The sequence below is a fragment of the Staurois parvus genome, unplaced genomic scaffold (assembly GCF_062004578.1).
Source record: "Staurois parvus isolate SC_StPar_1 unplaced genomic scaffold, SC_StPar_1.0 ptg000575l, whole genome shotgun sequence".
Taxonomy (NCBI): domain Eukaryota; kingdom Metazoa; phylum Chordata; class Amphibia; order Anura; family Ranidae; genus Staurois; species Staurois parvus.
The window spans coordinates 6,296,858-6,312,392 of record NW_028318371.1 but is presented as its reverse complement, the minus strand read 5'-3'; the positions used below and the strand labels follow the sequence as shown (position 1 = coordinate 6,312,392).

General features: G+C 40.8%; 1 long non-coding RNA gene across 1 annotated transcript in view; it reads right to left on the bottom strand.

Moving 5' to 3' along the window:
* Window positions 1–15,535, bottom strand: part of LOC149450389 (uncharacterized) — a 489,998-nt gene that overhangs the window by 229,426 nt on the left and 245,037 nt on the right. The gene's annotated exons all lie outside the window — the stretch shown is intronic.

The window sequence follows — 15,535 nt, the reverse complement described above, 5'->3', positions numbered from 1 at the left end:
ATAGTACTGGGATTTTTACCAAAAATTTTTTAAAGCAACTGATAGAAATAGTTTTATACCAAAAGATAGTTGCCATCATCCTAGGTGGCTTAATAACATTCCTAAGGGGCGATTCCTACGTTTATGCAGAAACTGTGTTAGAATAGAAGACTACATCTCCCAATCAAATATTCTCAAAAAGATTTATAGAAAAAGGTTATAATGTCACTACTTTGGAAAAAGAGATCAAAGAAGAGGGTAGTTTAAATATAGAAGACCTCCTTGCCCCAAACAATAGAGTCAAGTCGGACAGATTTTGTCTGTTTATAACAAACTTCTCTGTTCAATATAAGGAAGTAGTGAGAATTATCAGAAAAAACTGGGCCATCCTTAAAAATGATCCTGTTTTGGGAGATGCCTTACCTGAATTTCCTGAGATTACCTATCGCAAAGCACCTTCACTGAGGAATTCTCTAGCCCCTAATGCAGTAAATCCTCCAAAACAACTATCTTTTGGTTTTAGCCATAAAAGTTTTTATCCGTGCAATAAATAGTATGTTATGCATGAATAATGGAGTTCATAAGAAACCTGTGAGAACCTTCTACTCTAACTCCACAAGAAAATCATACGACACACAATCAGTCATTACATGCAACAGCATACGTGTCGTATACCTTCTAGAATGCTCTTGTGGCAAACAATATGTAGGAAGGACCACAAGAAGACTCAGAGACAGATTCAGAGAGCACTTGTACAATATTAAGAAAGGTTACAAAGAACATTCACTTTCTATGCACTTCCGAGAATCGCATAATAGAAACCCTCATTGCCTGAAATTTATGGGTCTAGATATTATTAAAAAACATTGGAGAGGGATTTTTAAACACAGAGCTGTGTCCATGTTAGAGACTAGGTGGATTTTGCAGCTGCGAACACTTTCACCTTACGGCTTAAAATTGATTATCTCGATATCAATTGTTTTATTAATAATAGTTAACCTCCTTTTTGTTACTATTAACTCTGTTAGGCTGTCGCTCTCTTGGATTTTTTGGAGATTTTTCACGTTTAATTTCTAATGTGCAGCACTTTTATAGGTTGCTTTATACATTATTACTTGACACGTATTTTATATTCCAGTACCATCAATTCTTTTATTATTTTATATTTTTGTCATTTTTTTTAATTATTTTTAAAATTATTCCTATTTAATCATTTTTATATTTGTTGAAGTTTTTGCCTATTGTTTATGTGGGACTGTGGATTAGGTTTTATTAAGTTAATCGCATTTTTCACAATTTAGATCTAGGTCTCGTTGTAGATCATATATCATTTTTATATTCATTTTACGATTCACCAGATATACAGTTGCAAGAAAAAGTATGTGAACCCCTTGGGATTACGTGGAGTTTTGCATGAATTGGGCATAAAATGTGCTCTGAACGTCATCTAAGTCACAACAACAGAAGAACACAGTCTGCTGAACATAATACTACACAAACATTAGATGTTGCCATGGTTTAATTGCACATAACATGTAAACATTCACAGTGCAGGGAGGAAAAAGTATGTGAACCTTTGGACTTAATAACTGGTTGACCCTCCTTTGGCAGCAATAACCTCAACCAAACATTTCCTGTAGTTGAAAGACCTGCACAACGATCTGGAGTCATTTTGGACCACTCCTCTTCACAAAACTGTTTCAGTGTAGCAATATTCTTGGGATGTCTGGTGTGAATCGTTCTCTTAACCTCCCTAGCGGTATTCCTGAGTGTAGCTCGGGGTAAAATGTCAGTACCAAAAGCGGTAACCCCGAGCTACACTCGGGCTTACCATGCGGCGCTGCATAGGGAGTCCCTGCAGCACTTACCTTGTCCTTCGCTCCCGCGATGTGTCCCCTGCAGCATCCCCGGCCATCTCCTCTGGCTGATGCCGGCATCCGGCTCCTGTGTTCCGGTCCCTGTGACGTCGGGACGTATGGGCGCCGCCGGCGGTGGGAAATTTGAAAATTAAAAAAAAATGTCATTTTTTTCAAAACGATTTTACATAGTAAAACATTGCTGTTTCAACCCATTTCACATACATTTTGTCCCGAGTGCTCTGTCCTGTCCCCTGTCTGCATTTTGACTGTTCTTTCTGCCTGGAAACTGAGAAACGTCCATGGCGTCCAAAAAGTGTCCCTTTAGGTCAAAAGCGGGTTTAGACCGGCTAGAGAACAGCGATAGTAAATCAGAACCACTTGCAGAATTGAGTGATAATGATTCGTGGGGGAAATTCCTCATCACACACTGAAAACGATTCTGCGACTTTGCTCAGCGATGTGCAAACTTGGCGCTATATTTCAAATTTCAGTGTTTTTGGTTTGATTATATTATTGAATTAAATTTATTATTATTATATTATTATTTTTTATGATTATTTATTAAATTATAATTTAGGATTTTGTGTTTCACATTTTATCATCCCCGGGATGTTTACTAGACTCTTGTTTGGACAGATTTCAGTGAGTTATTCCTAAATATTACAGCCTACAATAAAAAAACTACATATTTCCATGCAAAATAATGGTACCGCTTTCAGCACCAAAAATCTGAAATAATCATACCGCTAGGGAGGTTAAGGTCATGCCACAGCATTTCAATCGGGTTGAGGTCAGGACTCTGACTGGGCCACTCCAGAAGGCGTATTCCGTGCTGTTGCAGCCATTGTTTTGTTGAATTACATGTATGCTTTGGATCATTGTCTTGTTGCATCACCCATCCTCTGCGGAGCTTCAGTTGGCGGACAGATGGTCGTACGTTTTCCTGCAAAATGTCTTGATAAACTCTGGAATTCATTTTCCCATCAATGACAACAATCCGTCCAGGCCCTGAGGCAGCAAAGCATCCCCAAACCATGATGCTCCCTCCGCCATGTTTTACAGTGTGTCAGGAATGGACTCGCCAATAGTGGTGGGACTCACCTACCTTGTGGGTTGCAGTACCAGGACTGGCCAGCGGGTGCTCTCAGCAACCAGACGCTCTCTCCTGCAGTCAGCCAAAACACCTGAGGCTGATTGCAGGAGGTGCATATAAGGAATGGCCAGACTTGCAATCAGGGCCTTGGTGTATGTTTCCCAAGAGCCCCTGTACCTGCATCCTGTCTGCTTCCTGACTGATCCTGCTTGATCCCTGACTCTGATTGAACTCCGCCTGTCCTGACCTCTGCTATTCCTGACCACTCTCCAGTCTGCTCCTTTGGTACCTTGTCTGCCTGATTGTTCCTGACTCGGCCCGTCTGACTACGCTCTGCCTGCTCCTTTGTACCTTGCCTGCCCGTTTGCTACCGACCCGGCCTGCCCGACTACGCTTAGTATTGTTCTTTTGTTATCTGTTGGGGGTTTGGGTTTGGTTGCACTGTGTTTATGTTTAGTCTTGCACTGCGTTTATGTATTGTTTAGTCTTAAATAAATTATATTGTTTATACTATATCTGAAGCCTGTGTTTCCCTGTGTCAGTCCACACACCTCTGGTCATACCCGGAGCCCTGACACAGTGGGGATGAGGTTTTGATGTTGGTGTGCTGTGCCTTTTTTTCTCCACACATAGTGTTGTGTGTTCTTCCCAAACAACTCAATCTTGGTTTCATCTGTCCACAGTATATTTTGCCAGTAGTGCTGTGGAACATCCAGGTGCTCTTTTGCAAACTTCAAACGTGCTGCAATATTCTTTTTGGACAGCAATGGCTTCCTCTGTGGTGTCCTCCCATGTACTCCATTCTTGTTTCATGTTTTCCTTATTGTAGATGTGTCAACAAAAATGTTAGCATGTGCCAGAGATTTCTGTAGGTCTTTAGCTGACACTCTGGGATTCTTCTTTACCTCATGCAGCATTCTGCGCTGTGCTCTTGCAGTCATTTTTACAGGACGACCACGCCTAGGGAGAGTAGCAACAGTGCTAAACTTTCTCCATTTGTAGACAGTCTGTCTTACCGTGGACACATGAACATCAAGGCTTTTGGAGATACTTTTGTAACCCTTTCCATCTTCATGCAAGTCAACAATTCTTGATCGTAGGTCTTCTTAGAGCTCTTTTCTGCGAGGCATGGTTCACATCAGACAGTGCTTCTTGAAACCAGTAAACCCAAAACAGGTGTGTGTTTTTTAAGGGCAGGACAGCTGTCAGCAACACATCCAATATCATCACACTGATTGTAGTCAAGGTTAGCTCTGGGAGAAGTCATTAAGCTAGGGCCTCACATACTTTTTCCTCCCTGCACTGTGAATGTTTACGTTATGTGCAATTAAACCATGGCAACATGCTTTGCTTTGTCCAGTGCCCTGCCTGCACTTTTACCGTTCTTTCTGCCTGGAAACTTGAGAACGTCCATGGCGTCCAAAAAGCGTCCCTTTAGGTCAAAGCGGTTTTAGACCGGCTAGAGAACAGCGATAGTGAATTAGAATCACTTGCAGAATTGAGCGATAATGATTCGTTGGGAAATTCATCATCAGACACTAAAAGTGGTGACCATTCTGTGACTGAGCTCAGTGATGTGTGAACTTGGTGCTCTATTGACTGTGGTACGGATCAGGCAGCACCCCCAAGATTCCCATTTACTGCAGCATCTCGTATGAAAGTAGAAGTTGAACACGACAACCTCTTGGCATACTTACAATTATTTCTGACCGATAAGGTTATTAAAAAAATAGTTACTGATACAAACCGGTACCAAGAGCAACAATTGGCTACTCTGCATCAGCAGTTTTCACGAAGCAGAAAGTGGGCACCAGAGACCAAAGATGACATTAGTTGCGGACTGACCATTTGGAAACTCGGTGTCAGGGATGCGGGTGTGACCAGAGGTGTGTGGACTGACACAGGGAAACGCAGGCTTCAGATATGGTATAAATAAGACAATTTATTAAGACTAACAATACAAATATAAACGCAGTGCACCAAACCCCAAGCTAACACAAATACATACAACAAGGTGAAACAAACCCAAACCTAAACTGATATAGATACACAGGTACATACACATATAGAGCACAACGTAGTCAAGCAGGCCGGGTCGATAACTATCGGGCAGGTAGGTACAGGAGGAGCAGGCGGAGAGTAGTCAGGGTCACAAGCCAGGGATCAAACAGGAGAAGTCAGCAGAGGTCAGGATCAGGCAGGGTTGGCAACAAGTCAGGCAGGAACAGGAATGCAGGTTACTAGATACAGGGGCCCATGGAAAAACACACACCAAGGCACAGACTGCAGGTCTGGCCATCCCTTAAATACACCACCTGCAATCAGCCCCAGGTGATGGCTAATTGCTGAAGTGAACTGCCCGAGGGCCCGGGGTCAGTGGGGGGCCCCATGAGATGCCCCTGGTACCTTTTCCATAGGCTTTTTTGAGATTGGATAAGGACACTGGGGTCCCATGATCCCCTATTGCCCGGGGGCCCCATGAGTTGTCAGTCCACCCCTGGATGACATTTGGAAATTTCTGGGCCTAATAATACTTCAGGGAGTGGTGGGGAAACCCCTGCAGAAGTGGTATTGGACAACGAATAAATTACTTACCACTCCATTCTTTGGCACGGTCATGTCAGAGTACAGATTTTCCCTGATCATTAAATTTTTACACTTTTTACATTTTTAAAACAATGAAGAATTTGATGAAACTACTCATCCTGCACCAAAACTAACGAAAATTTGGGAAGTATCTTGAATGATTCTAAAGAATTTCCAATGGAGCTATGTGCCAGAAAGAGATATCAGCATATTATTATTATTTTTTTATAATTATTTATTATATTATCATTTATGATTTTGTGTTTCAAACTTTATCATACCCGGGATGTTTACTAGACTCTTGTTTGGACAGATTTAAGTGAGTTATTCCTAAGAATTACAGGCCTACAATGTAAAACAACAAATTTCCATGCAAAACAATGTACCGCTTTGATATTCAGAAATATTGACACAATCAGACCACCAGGGAGGTTAAAGGGTAGACAGAATACCTTAGAATGGGGGTGGGAGTAGATTAGTTAGGTTTTTGCCTTAACTTCCTCTTTCATTTTACTTTTGGTTTCCTGAGTTCTCGTTGATAACCAATGGTAACTATGGACAAATCCTCAAAACTAACACAGAGTTTGAGAGAAACCATAACTTCCATTTACTGCAAATGAGGATGTGTTTTAGACATGAACTCGTCAGCAGAATAAATTATAGGCATTAACCCTCAAAACACAATATATACAATCTCAAGGAAATGTAAAAACATTTGGAATGACCTGGTATTCTACATAAAATTATCAATGTAAGACGTCTTCATCGAAGTCTCAAGTATAGACAAACACAATCTGCTTCAGCTAATACTGCACAAACAATGATACATTTTCCCGACTTCATTGAACACGCCCACTAAGCAGTCCAAGTGCTGGATGAAAAAGTAAGTTACCCCTGGATTTAATAACGGGCCGAAGCTACTCTGGCAGCATTAATGTCAAACAAGTTCTTCCAGTAGCTATGGATCAGACCTTCATAATGTTCAGGATGAAGTTTGGACCATTCTTCCTCACAGAGCAGCTTTAGCTCAGCCATATTCTTAGGATGTCTGGTGTCAATGGCTCCCTGAAGTCATTCCACAGCATCTCTATTAGATTGAGGTCTGGGCACTGATTGGGACGTTCCAAATGACAGATTTGCAGTATTAGCTGAAGTACATTATGTTTGTCTATTTCTGTGACTAAGATGAAGATCATATCATGTTTTATGACCAATTTATGTACAAAACCAGGAAATTCCAAATGGTTCATTTCCTTTCCCCGTGACTGTACATAGGTGAGAAGCACATTCTGCTTTGCCATTGCTAGATATAATTAGAGCACCTAAGTCAGCGATGTGATTAGCCTTGATTAGCTTGATGTTGAGCCATTAACATTTATAGAAGCATATCGCTCCGTAATACTATAAACTATGCTATTCTACTTGTGTGACAAACAAAACCATGCTTGTGTGTGTTGTTGTTTTTTGTTTGTTTGTTTTTTTGAAAAAGTGTCAATCATTTCATAGTTCCCCTCCCCCCCTTGTAGTTATTGATGCAACCTGTTAATTTAGCCAATTGGAATACCTGTGTGTGTTTTTGTGTGTGCTGCTCTAAAGCTGGCCCTACATAGATGGAGATTTGGCTGGAGTTTTCCCAAATGATTAGTGCCACCGGCTATAGCCTGCAAGACGAATCTTTGTTGTGGCGGTGGGGAAGGCTCCTCACTGGCAGAACACAATAGTGCTTCGGGAGGGATTCCCCCATCAACTCTAAATGGGTTGATGGGGGAAATAAACAATTTTCTTCCCTTCTACCTGTGGTAGAATGGAAAGAAAACTGCGTAATCTATGGTCTGCTTAAGACTTCATGGAGCAGTATGGCCAAAGCTCTTTTGGCTGTACTTCTTCTATGGATCACAGAACTGCAGTTTGTTCTGCACTCCTGTGACCTGTTTTCAGCTGACAGTGGCCTAAAGCTTGCTGTCGGCAGATGTCACATAGCCGGTCCAGGCTCCCAAAAGAACCCAATGATATGGTTGGGATCCACCCAGATTTATTGACCAGCAGCTGGCTCAACCTCTCAGCATGCTGCTGAGAGCCTGAGAGCCTTTCCCCTCCACAGCCCAGCGCTCCAGTGAGTGCTGGAGGGGCAGAGTAGAGAGCCGGTAACTGACGGTCGGTCACCACTCTCTGCACACAGAAGACTGAGAACTGAAAGATCAGCGGTCTTTGATAAGTCAGTTCTCAGTCTCAGAAGTGGCAGGGGATAGATGCAGCATCAGACCAATGCTGCATCCACCTAGATGAGCATCATTTTTTTAAACCCTGTGTTTCTCTTTTAGGATGGCCATATATTATATCATCTCATCGTATCATTTTTCTTTAGATTCACCAAACCATATAATATGAGGTCAAACCTAAACACTTCCAATTTCTATCCAGTCAGGCAGGCCCTCGCACTACATAGCTGAAGGTAAATCTAGAGGAGATTGTTCAGAAATTGTACAAATAACTGTAGAATGTATGGCCAGGTTTACAATAGAATAAAGGGTGTCATAGTACAAAGAAGTCCGTGGTAATTATCAAATTCATTATCTTCAACAAGCTAACATTTCTTTGAATTCCTTTTACAAGGATTTGGAAGAGTTCAAAGCAAACCTTGGCATGCAAGTGATGAAAATTGCTATCATCGGTAACCAGCCCACCTCAGGATATGACCACAAGACAGTAACCATTCTGGTGGAGGGAACCAAAATCCTGGAAGGATTTAATATTCCAAGGTGCCGTGCTTTGCTGATGGGTATAATATATGCTCTGAATCTGTGCTATCCCAAGGAACTTAAACACACTTTTGAAGTGTTTTAGAAACTGTTCCTTGAACTTGATGGACTGAAAGCCAGTGCAAAAGTAATGGGTCTCAAGCAGGGGCAGATTGACCAGTCAGACACTCGGGCACTGCCTGAGGGCCCGGAGTCAGTAGGGGGCCCAATAAGATGTCCCTGGTACCTTTCATAGGATTTTTTAGGAGTGGTTTGAGTGTGGGTGAGGACACAGGGGCCCCATGATCCCCTATTGTCCGGGGGCCCCATGAGTTGTCAGTCTGCCCCTGGTCTCAAGTACAGTATTTCTGATGAACGTACGAGTTCTATAGCGCATTCACACTGTTCTCAGATGACATTTTTCACTTTTATTTCAGTTCACAAAATGGTTGCCACAGGGTAATGCGGAAAGAATATAGCAAATTGTAAGAAAGCTCACAAAATATCAGCTTTCAATATCCACCAATAGCTTCGCTGTATTGCCACAATTTGTTGCAACACATAGCAAAGGTCTGGTAGAGAAACAGTTTCTGCACCAGACAGACAATATAAAACAATCTTAATGCAAAGTGCTTCCTCATTCATCAGTACAACTTTGAGGATTTGATTTCGGGGTGAAAAAAAATGAGTTTGAGTAATGTAACAAATGTTGTCACACACCTAATTAAATCATATAACAGCTTTATAGAACGTTTGGTTATCTACTCTTAAGGCTTCAAGGATCCCTTGAAGGTCTCTCTGGTGCTTTTTTTTCTTTTTTATGTAATATCACAACTGTGAGGTTGGTGGATAACAGAGTGGCTCTGGGATATTACCAGTTTTATATGTTTCTTTGGGTTTTTGTTTACATTTGTTCATTTTGTCCTTTCGCCTCTTTGACCCCATTTGGGTCAAAAAGTATTTCTAACAACATAGTTCTCTGTGAATTTGTATTTGATACCTCAGCTCCAACATGACCTTCTAATATTGCTGCTTTCATTGGATTACTTACTAGTAATATTTCCCTTTTTTTCTTTTATGGATAAGATTGGCCTTTGCGTTTCTTTCTGGCAATTGCCCATTCAGATATGCGCATTATAGGTTTGTTACTGATGCTTACAGATATATATTCAGGATAATGTTTTGGTATATAAAAATCTTTGTTCTTACTGGCTCCAATCTTATACAATATATTGTGTTTCCCTCCATGTCTAAAGTGACATCACATATCGGTATATATTGTTCTTTGTAAGAGATGGGATGTCATTTGTTATTGATGGTTGATAATGGACGCATGTATACGTACTATGCCATCTGTTGTACTTTACTTTTCTGTAAACTTAATGAGAACATTGAAACATAAAGTGCCAGTTCATTGATGTTTGTTTAATACTTATGTTGGAATACACAACTATTGTGTGCAAAAATGTTCATTGTGTGACAATTGTATTGCTGAGCCTTGGTTCACACAATGAAGTGCAAGTGAATCACGAAGGAACTGCAACACACTCCTGTGCAATTCACATGTGATTCAGTGCAATGCAGTCTGAGTCCATTCATTTTAAATGAGCTCAAATCGCACCACATCGCACCAAAGACATGAATGCAGCGATTTTGGAACCGCAGTGCCACCGGATTGCATGTTTGTTTTGTACCATGCAATCTGGTGCAGTAAATGCACTGCATTTCCAACCTGCTTTGAAGGTGTCATTAAGAATGCACTGACACCCACTGTGGATTGCAAGGGCAGCACGATTTGAATGCAGAGCACGAACCGCACACGGATTGCAGGTTTTCTGCACCACATTCTAGTGTGAGCCTAAACTGGATGAATTCATTTCTGAAAGCTAGTATAAAAAAACAAAAAGGTAAAAACTAATACAGAAAATCAATTTGGACCAACTTGATTTGTAACTGCTTATTCACTTTGAAAACCTTGCTGATAATTGTAGCAATTAAGTCCACGTGACTTGAAGGTTTCTTATAAAAACTGGAAAAACTATTTGAAGTGACTTAATATGTTTAACCATTAGCCGCCCGGCCAATAGCCGTTTGGCGGCTTGAAAAGCGCTGCAGCTTTCCGGGTCCACGCCATTTGGCGTGCTCCCGCACATGCGCCGTTTGCGCTATTGCAGAGCGGCGCAGCAGCGGGATCTGTCACCGCCCGTGCACCTCGGACACGGCCGATGACAGATCCGAGTACCGGCTCCCGTTGCCGGTACCATGTGACCTGCCGCGACCAATCACAGCAGGTCACATGACAGTTGTATACAATGGATGGCTTCATTCATGATGCCATCCATTGTATACTAGTGCCTAGCTGTGAATGGTCATAGCTAATCACATGCACATGTCATGTGATTAGCTGTGACCAAATCACAGCTAAGCACAAAAAAAAAAAAAAAAAAAAAAAGCTGAATGAATCGATTTCATTCAGCTAAATGCTTGCTTATAGCAAAGTAATTCTTTGCTATAAGCAAATTGTGTAAAAAAAAAAAAAAAAAAAAAATACTGATCACTTCCCCAAAGTAGTACAATGTTACTATGGTAACATTGTACTATTTTGGTCATAGTAAAATATGAAAAAAAATCTTTAAAAAAATAAAAAAAAATGTAATAAAAAATTAAATATAATAAAAAAATAAAAAAAAATTAAAAAAAAATATAATTTTTTTTTTTTTCATACTGTCACCAGTCAGTGTCCCTGTTCACCGCCATGCCAGTTATATGATGACGCTGTACTGCACTGGTGACAGTATGTAAAAAAAAAAATAGTGAAAATAATATTTTTCATTTTTTCATTTTCGGAAAAATTATGACAAAAAAATACAACTTCAAAAAACTCGCCATGCCTCTTATGAAGTACGTCCGACTGTCTACTCAGCAAAAAGGGGTCATTTGGGGATATCTGTACTATTCTGACATTCTTGGACCTCAAGAAATTAGATTGGCTGTCAGTACTTCAGGATTGATCAATATTCAGATCTATACCATAGTTTGTGAACTCTATAACTTTCCTACAAACTAAATAATACATCCTAATTTGGGTTATTTTCACCAAAGATATGTAGCAGAATACATCTCGTCCTAAATTTATGAAGAACAATTATTTATTTGTAAACTTTTATAACAGAAACAAAGAAAAATGTGTTTTTTTTTCAAAATTTTTGGTCTTTTTTTGTTAATTTAGCAAAAAATAAAAACCCCAGCGGTGATTAAATACCACCAAAAGAAAGCTCTAGTTGTGTGAAGAAAATGATAAAATTTTAGTTTGGGTACAATGTTGTATGACTGCGCAATTGTCATTCAAAGTGTGAGAGCGCTGAAACCTGAAAAATGGCCTGGGCAGGAAGGTGTAAAATTGCCCGGTATTGAAACGGTTAAGTATTCAACTTACAAACGTGTTTATAATGCCAGGAATGAAGTTGGCGGTAAATAAAAATGCATTCATTTCTAGCAGGAAAGCGAATGACCTCTATGCAATGTAGTTTGTTGCTTCCACTTCATTTCACCAGACATTGTCGTCACTTAAAAAGCTCGATGCAAACTGTTGTCTTCATTTTTTTTGTTGAGCCAAAAAATTCGTTTTTAGAGCGTACCGACCTCTGGATTATGTATGAATAAGTTCACCAGAAGAGGTCCCAGGACAGAGCCTTGGGTACCCCACTTACCTCTCCAGACCAGTCTGGGTACACGCTACTTATGACCCCCTGCTCACATCAGGGTCCCCAGAGCCCCCCCTTTCATCCATCAGGGTCCACTCCCCCAGTTTGGAGGGGGGAGCTCTGCCCTCTCCTCTAAATGCTGAGCTCTCCCAGCACATAGACCAATTCCAGGTCATCTGATTGCTGTGATGGCCTCTGATTGGCTATCACAGTGATCAGTCCTTGTGAAGCCCGCCCCCATGTTTTCTCTCTCTGAAACATTTTCTCTCTCTCTCTCCTTGCACAGAGAAAAAAACCTGTAAAAAAATTATTAAAAGAAATAAATAAATATTAATTTAAAAAAATCCTAGATCAAGGTTTGGTCTAGGTCAGTGCCAGGGTTAGTGTTTGGGTCAGAATCAGTATTTTTTAGCACAATTTTTTATTTTTAAATCCGTATCAGTGTCAGTTAGTGTCGGTGTCAGTTAGTGTCGGTGTGTTTTAGGTAGGATAAGAAAATCAGAATGCGCACTGTTGATTCTAGGCTGTACTACGGGTACAAACACAACTAACATACACACATGTGGTATCACTGCGATCGTCAGGAGCAGGAGAATTTATTTTGGGTTGTTCTTTGGTGATGGGTTATGGCAGCAGCAGGAAATATACAGCTACATTTTAAAAAAAAGTATTATTTTGGGTCAGTTTTCCTTCCATAAAAATAAAAAAAAATCAGGAGATATCCGTTACCATTTACCATCAAATGAAAGCGCAAATTCTCCAGAAAAAAATTGCGGTATAATCCACCTGGATGCACACAGTAGTAGTGATGATATGTACGGTTTCACTAACACATGTCAAAGTTGCAAAATTGTGCTTAGGCATTAACATTTGTTTTACCTTTAGGCTTGAAAGAGCTCATTGAGTAAGCAGAAGCTAGAAGCTGATTGGCTCCCATGCACAGCTGCACCAGATTCTGAGTGCTCCAGTTTTCGTAAACCCCCCCCCCCCTATGTGTTCCAGTGACACCTATCTAACCCCAGGTTCACACCTAAGCATTTTCTGCAGCATTTTGAAGAAACGCACAGCAGTCCATTTAACATGATTTCCTATGGGACAGATTCACATCTCTGCGTTTTCACCCGGTGCGTTTTTTGGAAAGGATCAGTGACATTTTTGAACACAAAACATTGCTTTTTTGGTTCTATAGACTTCAATGGGGACGCTGCAGAAAAGCATGTATTGCGTATTTGCTGCGTTTTTGCTGTGTTTTGCATTTTAAATCTGCCTAGCAACAAGAAAAAATGAACCCCCCTCCCAAAAACAACTACAAAATGCATCAAAAACGTGGCAAAAACGCAAAACACAATGCAAAACGCAATGCAGAAACACATCAAACACAACCTGCATAGGTGTGACCCTAGACTAAGAGGGGGATTCCTCTGACCTCGGAGAGATTTCCTTGTGTCACTGTGAACAGGAAATGAAAATATGCAAAAAAACAAAACTGAGCGAGGTTCTAACCCTTCCCTACTCTATCAAAACTAAAACAAAGGAAGGCTTTAGATACATTGTAACCAAAGCCTGAAAATGAACGCTTCAAAATACTAAAACAAACACTTCAAGGATTCAACAAAACTTTATTGAACCATCAAAGATGAAAGTTGGACAATAAAATGTACAATAAAATGTCAGCACACAATAATTAAATCCCAGAACATAAAATGGCACAAAAATAGAGACAAGATAAAATGCATAAAAGTGGAATCTAAAACCTTAAAATGCATGGAATATATAAAACAACACATTTAAAAAGTTAAAATGACATCTCAGTAAAATTCCACAGAGACAACCAACAGGTGGATTTTGCTTTTTTTTTACCACCCAATGTGTTTTTCTCTTGGCTGCATTAGATTTCTTTTTTAAGTTTTTTTTTTTCCCCTCTGTTTTCACCTGGTGATCTGGTCAGCAGGGCTTTGACAAGGGGTGGGCAGGAGGGGCGGCTGCCCTGGGCACTGTGATCTCATGTGAGGTGGGGGCACCAAAAGGAGGTTGGGGGTGGGATTTGTGCAAGTAGGGGAATTTGTTTTTTTTTTTTTGGGGGGGGGGGGATTTTTGCTAGCAGGGATGCTTGGGGGGATTTGTGCTAGGAGGGGAAATTTGGGGGGATTTGTGTTAGGATGGGGGATTGGGGAGGATTTTTGCTGGGAGGGGGGATTTAGAGTGGGGGGAGAGGATTTGTGCTCAGAAGTGAAATTTGAGGTGAGAGGTAGAGGATTTGTACCAGGAATGGGGAATTTTTTTCAGGGGGGAGGTGAATTTGGGCATATGAGGAATGAATGAATTTGAGCTGGGGGGTTGGGGGGGGCAAATATTTGTGCTGGGAAGGGGATTTCAGCAAGGAGCAGATTTGTATTGGGAGGAGGGGGAATGCTTAGGGGATAAGCAGGCAGATTAGTCCATTTTTTTGTGGGGGAGGGGATTTTTGTTAACACATAATGCTCATACATCTTGGGGGGGGGCACAATTCAGCATGTTTACCCTGGGCTCTAGATGATCTTGTCCTGGCACTGCTGGTCAGTAACACACCTCCTGTATTAGATCGCCCCCACTCTGGAGGAAGGAGCACAGGGGGACCCTTTGGACAGCAGCATTATCTGTCTGGGGGAGGGGAGTGTTAAATGGACTAGCAGATTTAAATACACTAACAAATTGAAGCCAAACTCCAAGCAGTTACAGAAAACATGCTTTCCCTTTCAGGATAAAGTTTTTACATAAATAAAAGCTGAGTATTGTAATCACCCCTGTCATTGGCAGATGGTTTGTCTCATCCCTGTAACCGCTATATCTGGAAGAGAGCTTGTTCCTTTGAAAAACAACAGACATACTGGCAGGATCACCAGATAAAAATAGAGGAAAGAAAGCCTAAAAAATAAAACTAATGCAGCCGTCACATCTAAGAATTGGTAAGCTGCAATATAACAAATGTTTCCCTTTGGGTTTAATACGGCTTTGAGGTACAGAATGTCCTTCCCTTATAACCACTTTACAGAATAAAATATTTTCACCTTTCTAGATGACTTATTTATAACAGTGAATAACCATCCAGCATAATCTCTGCTGTTCAGCAGTCAGACGGGTAAAAGGGCCATAAAACCGACTCATGATTAAATCTTCACAGGGGTTGTAAACCCTTCCCTATACCCAGTGCAGTGACTGGCCTCAGGAGATACACAGAGAGGAAACAAATCCTCCTACATAAGTTGTACCTGTGTATCTGCAGCCTTCTCTTCTCTACATCTGTTCAAAGTGCAGAATTTATACAGCTTGTCCAAAAGTTCAGAAAACAGGGGGCGGGAGCTAAAGTTACATAACCCTCAATCGTAGCATAACCCCCAACCTGAACCCCTAAAGCTGACCATACACTATACAATCTGTTTTGGATCTTCCAACAACTACTGTATGTAATGCGAGGGTCTGCCTGGATACAATATGAGTGGATTGCTCATGTCCGGCTTTATATGACATACTTTTGGTAAATCTAAGGCTGACCACACTCTACACCACCAAATCTCCTTTAGCTTTACCAAAACTATC